This window comes from Oryx dammah, unplaced genomic scaffold (assembly GCF_014754425.2).
Source record: "Oryx dammah isolate SB20612 unplaced genomic scaffold, SCBI_Odam_1.1 HiC_scaffold_15, whole genome shotgun sequence".
In the NCBI taxonomy this organism is placed as follows: domain Eukaryota; kingdom Metazoa; phylum Chordata; class Mammalia; order Artiodactyla; family Bovidae; genus Oryx; species Oryx dammah.
Window position 1 is genome coordinate 38361912 of NW_024070199.1, and position 6415 is coordinate 38368326.

The following is a 6415-nucleotide window of genomic DNA, read 5'->3' on the forward strand; positions in this document are numbered from 1 at the left end:
CACTTGCTCTGAGAGCAAGGGGGGCCCTCAGAGCTGAGAAGAGAAGACTGCAATGGATGAAGAACCCCAGGGACGGCAGCCTCAGGGCCTTTGCACTTGCAGTTTCCCCTATCAGGAGGGTTCTTCCCCAAACACACACACACACAGAGCACCCCTTTCCTGTAAAAGTCTCTCTGCTCAAGTCACCTTCTCAGAGAGGCCCTACTTGTGCACCCTTACCTCACTTTATTCTGCTTTATAACACTTACTTCCTGGGACAGTGAATTATTGGGTTGGACAAAAAGTTTGTTCCATAACATCTTAAACTTTTTTGCCAACCCAATACTCCCTAGTTTATTGACGTACTCATTCCCCGGCTCCCCTACCATACCCTGAGGACAGGGGCTTCATCTTTTTGCTCAACTCCACACCAACGGCAAGCATCTGGCACATAGTAGGTGCTTAATCAATGGCAGTTGAGGGCAAGGTTGAGAAGGGATAACAAAAGAAGAGGGGGGAGATGGTGAAATGTCATTCCCCAGGTGACATCTCTGGGAACGGGGAGAGGGCACTGGTGAGCTGCCCAAGGGAGTGAAGGGGAACCCAGTGTACCCAAGGCTGGGTGAGGCGAGGCAGTCCAGCCATGAACAAGCCATTTCCTCCACCTTCAAGAGGCAGACAAGGAACCATGTATAACAACAAGTGCCACAATGTTACAGGCTAGGAAGGCCCAGGGAGCACAGGAGTGGTTTCCTCCATTGAGGCTGGAGAGAGAATGGGGGCAGCCAGTGAGAGTGGAGGAATGTTCCAGGCAGGAGAGGCATGTGCATGGGCCTGGAAGGGGTCAGAGATGATGACAAGAACTGGTTCTGGGCTGGGCAGAGGATGATGAAGCCCAGCCTAGTTTGAACTTGGAATCCTAGTCCAACAGAACAGGGACAAGAAATCTCCCCCAACAGTGTTTTGCCCGAGACTGAAGACTGGTGGGAATATCCTGCCAGTCGGGCAGTCTGTGGGCTTCCCTGGTGGCTTGGGGAGAAAGAATCCACCTGCCAGGACAGGAGACGCGGGCTCGATCCCTGGGTCGGGAAGATTCCCTGGAGAAGGAAATGGCACTCCACTCCAGTATTCTTGCCTGGAAAATCCCATGGACAGAGGAGCCTGGAGGGTTCCTCTGGGGCCTTTGGGACCCCAAAGAGCTGAACGCGACTTAGGGACTAAACAACAGCAATAGGCAGTCTACAGAGCATCCATGATATGCAGCAGACACTGGGGACATGGATGGAAAGACAGTCAGTCTGGTCTCCTGGAGAATAATCTGTGTCAAAAGCGACAAGTATTCTGGAAAGGGAAACTCTGGGCACAGGGTAAAACAGAAACGTCTGCAGAAAACTGTCCCTGGAGCCTCCAAAAGCTTTTTCCCTCTCTGAAGTCATCGCACAGAAGGGGCCCTGGAAGGGGGTGGGGGGTGCGGCAGGGATGTCTCACCCGCTGCCCTCGCGGGAGCGATTATGGCAGCAGCCTGAGAAGGAGGCTCCTCAGATGGGGCTCTCAAAGGGACAGGGGGGCCACCAGAGCGGCGGATGGAAGGATGCCCGGGAGGCCACCGGAGCTTCATCCTCAGGTGGGCAGGGGCAGAGCGCCCCAAGGGGCCGAGGGCGGGCGGTGACGGGGAGACAGGTGGCAGGCAGCAGGGCTCTGACACGCCGGCGGAGCGGGGCGCATCTGAGCAGGAACTGGCGGTGGCTGCGGAACACACGTGCGAGTTGCGAGCCTGGCGGGGCCGCCCCCCCCCTGCGCGCCCCCCGCCCTCGAGGCCGTGGCCGCGGGCCAGGCCGCCCGCTGACACCGTGTTCCCTCGCTTTGAGCATCACGCACACACGCGCTCCGCCCGCGGCGACCCGGCCCTCCCAGGAGGAGACACGAGGGGAGGGAGACATCAATCGGGAAAGAGCAAAGGGACAAACACCCCACCCCCGCCCGCGTCCACACACTGGCAGAAACCGAAACATAACCTAGAGAGACCCCGGCGGTTCCAAGGTCCACGGCGGGCACGGAGCCTGGACACAGGCAAAGTCCCCCGTCGCGGAGCGGCCAGCGCAGCGGGGCAGGCCAGGCACTGCCTAGGCAGAGCCACGGGTACGTTTGGGAGCGAAAAGCGCGCCAGTCCGAAGACCAGCTGGTATGTCCCCGGCCCCCTAGCCAGGGATCTGCGCTCCACGGTACTCAGAAGATCTCACCTAGCGTCAGGGTCTCCGGTCTCCCCGCCAGATCCCAGTCAGGACAGCCCCGGTCAGGGGCGCAGGACGACCACCCGCCCGGACCACAAGCTGCTGTCCCTTTGTCCCGACCTCCCAGGCTCGCCCGCGCCGACAGTGCCACGGGCGGGTACCCGGACCCGCGGCTCCGGGACGCCCCTCCGAGCCTCCGGGATCCGCGCCGGTAGCGCTCCGGCGAAGGCGCAGAGGAAGGGTGCGGGGCGCTTACCTCTCGGCCCCGAAGTGCCCCGGCGTCTTCCTCCCGGTGTAGCCGCGGGCCGGGGTGCCCGGCAGCAGGAGCGCGACGCAGGCGGCCCGGAGGAGCAGTCCGGCCCACATGACCGGCGGCGGCGGGTCCCCCCGGCTCGGCTGGGCTCCGGCGCCGCGCGCGGGGGAGGGGGCTGCGGGCCCTCGCCCCTCCTCCTGGCGCCGCGGGGAGCGAACCAGCGAGCCCCGAGCTGGCACGCGGAGCCGAGCAGGGGGGCTGGGGACGCCGAGAGGAGGCGCCGGGGGCCGCGAGGGGACGCAGCGAACGGCTGGGGGTCTCTCGCACCTCGAAACGAAACACACAAAAGGCAGCGGCGCCCGCCGGCCCGCCGGTGGCCTCCCGGGGAGGCGCGGAGCCCGGGGCGGGGGCAAAGATCAGGGACCCCTGGGGGCGGGGTTTCGTCCTCGGCCCACACCCCCTGCCCGGGTTTGGGAGTCGGCTTCCTGCGAAGGGCTGTGGGCGTGAGACGGAGGCCCGGGAAGGAAAGAGACTCCGGGAACAAGGCTAGAGGCTGCGCGCCCCAGGAATTGCTGGTCGCGATGGAGCCCGAGATACCTGTGTTGTTCGAGAAGGTGGGAAGCTGGGCCCTTTCGCTGCTGGGCACTTCTAGGCTAGCCCCCAGCCTACCAGCAGGTTTGCACCCTAACCCTCCCTGGGTGCGCCGGTCAGTGGGCTCCCTTGCTCCCTGACTGGGGGCTCTAGCGGCTCTTGAACCCACAGACTCCCCTTGTCCCCTTCAGCAGCTGCCCCAGGCCAGTCGAGAGATGGTAGGCAGGAGGGTGGTGAGCAGATGATGGACGTAAGTCAGAATCATCCAGCTGAGAGAAAGCTGAAAGGCTGACTAAATTCTACCTTCAGCTTTGGGCAGGAACCTCCCCTCACCACCCAGACCCAATCGGTCCAGCTTTTACTTAAACACTTGCGGGGATGAAGGTCTCACTACCTATCAGAGGGCAGCCCAGTCCAATTTTGAGTAACTCTCATTTGTTGGGAAGTGTTTTACCTTCCCAGCTAAATAACTCCCGTGCCTTTGGTTCTGCCTGTGCAGTAGCCCTTCCACTGGCGACCTCAGCCTGTCACTAAGGTCCTTAACATTGGTGGCCACAAATGAACACGGTGCCAACAGTGGTCTGGATTCTTGCCTCCTCCCTTCCAGATGCCATACTTCTATAAACACAGCCTGATATTACTTGGCCTTTTCGACAACCCAATGAAGCTGTCAGTTCCTTACTTAAGATTTACAGTAAAGGGAAGCCTCTGGTGCTCTTTGTTGTCATCTTTTTGTTGTTATTGAACACAAACTGCAAAGCCGATCTCCTTACCTGAACCTGTGTGGCTGAGTTTTTGCAGATGTTCGATTCAGGGTGGTTACCTCACCCTGCTGGAGAAGGAAATGGCAACCCAGTCCAGTATTCCTACCTGGGAAATCCTGTGGACAGAGGAGCCAGGCTACAGTCCATGGAGTCGCAGAAGAGTTGGACATGACTTAGTGACTAAATAAGCTCATCCTGTTAGTTTGACCCATCTAAGCAACACGTTTTCAGCTAATAGGTTGCCAAAATACTCTGTATTGGAAATGAATGCTACTTCCATATTTATGTCCATTCTGAGTCCTGAGGACCCTCAGAGTCTTAGGGCATCTTTCCTTTATGTTAAACATCCAAAGGTGCACTTCCCCCTCTGCCGTTCAGACTGCACCCCTCACTACCACTCACAAAGTGCTTTGATGCTCACTGTCAGTGGGCACATAGTCAGAAATCTAGCCCTGATATCATTCTTGAAAAAATATTTATTTGGCTGCGCTGTGTCCTAGTTGTGGAGTGTGGGATCTAGTTCCCTGACCAGGGATGGAACCTGGGCTCCCTACTTTGGGGATATGGAGTCTTAGCCACTGGACCACCAGGGGAATCCCATAGCCCTGAATTATTAAATAGGGATAAACAGAAAACTCTTCCTTCATTTGAGCCTGCAAAATCTATCACACCACCATCCTTATCATTCCTATCTAGACCACCATCAGTGTCAAATAGGTGCTCTGTGTTCCTGGATCTAAAAGCTACCCACAGATTCTCAACACATTTGCACAGGACAGTTTTTTCTTTACACACCTGTCACCCTCCATGCCATCTTCTGCCATGCTCCAGCACACCTCAACTACCTCCTTTCTGAACTTGACTACTTTATAGAGTTCCAGCCCCTCCATCTCACCCTGTAAGTCTGGCAGACTTGGGTCAGTGGGCAGCCGCAATGACCGAGATATAACTTTGTGTATAAAGAAAATCCTTACCTACCCTCAACAGGAGAAGCCCAGGATATTTAAATCTGTAAATTCCTACCGGTGAATTTTGAAAGAGACGACTTTTTAAATAGCCCCTGACATTTCTTTCATTTCCTGTTTCTTTGACCTGATGGCATTCACCTTGCTCGTCATACCAAGTTCACCTCTTCAGTTTGGTTTTCACTATTTTCTGTTTGTGTTTTGGTTTGTGTGACCTCGAGGTTTCTCAAACTTTGGACCCGGAGAGCTGCTCACTTAAAATCATTCATCCTCAAGGACGAGTTTGGGCCCATATGGTTCCTCAATATTTCTTCCCTAGTTCTGTGGCCTGTGGCTGCTCAGTAACAAAAGGGACCCTCCACCGAGGGTGGAGAATTCAAGTTGTTGTTGGCTGTAGAAAGGAGGCCTCTGGCTTGTGACCCTTCCAAATGGTCATGTGATGAGTCAGTGTTTCTATTATTCTCCCAAAGGTCCGTTCGTGCAGAGGCCGGGAGTGAGGCGAGCTCATCAGCGCCTACATGGAGAGGAGCCATTCCAGCTGGCTGCAGCAAAGCTCCAAAGGCAACCTTTCACCCCGGGAGAGGTGATTAATGGTTTTAAGAGGGGATGTGGGAGTGTGGCAGCAGGATGTCAGTTTCTAAAGGACTGCTGGAATTCAATCCAGAGTGAATATACCCAAGACTGTAGGAAACAAAAAGCTGCGCGCACTCTGGTTTCCAAGGTGAAGACTGAAGCCACCAGTAAGTAATAACCTTCTCCTGAACATGGCAGGTCTCCGCAGCTGCAGGTCAAACCACTGAGAAGCACCAGAATAATAACCCTGCCACATTTTGTTTTTCTCCCATCTAGGATTAAATTTTTTAAATAATCACAATCTGGAGGCCTTTGCTTGCCTGCCTCATTAAAGCTGGTCTCTGGCATGGGGGCAGGCCTTTTCAATTCAAACCATGACTTGAAGAATTCAAATCACAGTGTTGAGTTTCAAGTTCAAACTGTGGTTTTTGAGAGATGATTATTTTTTCCCTTAAGACCCTTATCCTCCACCCTCAGAAACCCAGGAGAGTAAGGGGAAAAGAACAGTAATGAAACTCAAGGAATGCCTCCAGGGAAGGAAACTTAATCCCAAAGACCCCCAAAGCAGAGATGCTTCCTTGCTCTTTTCCTTTTAAGCTAGAATCTCCCCAAACCACAGTTTGAACTTGAAACCACAATTTTCCTGACACTGTATCAAAGGCTGGTCTTAAAGGAGCCAGCCAATATGCCTGGGATCAACCTCGCTCCACTGCTGGGACAGAGCAGCCTTTATTCCCACTGGATCACTGGTGGAAACGTGGGCCCGGACACTCTGACCCACTGAGCTGAAAGAAGACCGGCTCTGTTTGCTGAACAGAAGGGTGAACCCCAAATGTGCCCTACTCCTGTATTTTCAAACCTAAGGCACCAAAGGTTTACTCAATGAAACCAGAGGAAATAAAATCTGAATCCAAAGGGCATGTGGCAACAGGAAGCTGGGAGGAGTGTGAGGAGCAGTGCCTAGGGGGCTAGTTGGCTGAATGCTGCACATACAGCTGGCTGTAAAATGACGTCAGGAGAGGCAGCCCAAGCAGCATTACTAACAGAGGCCACTGGGAA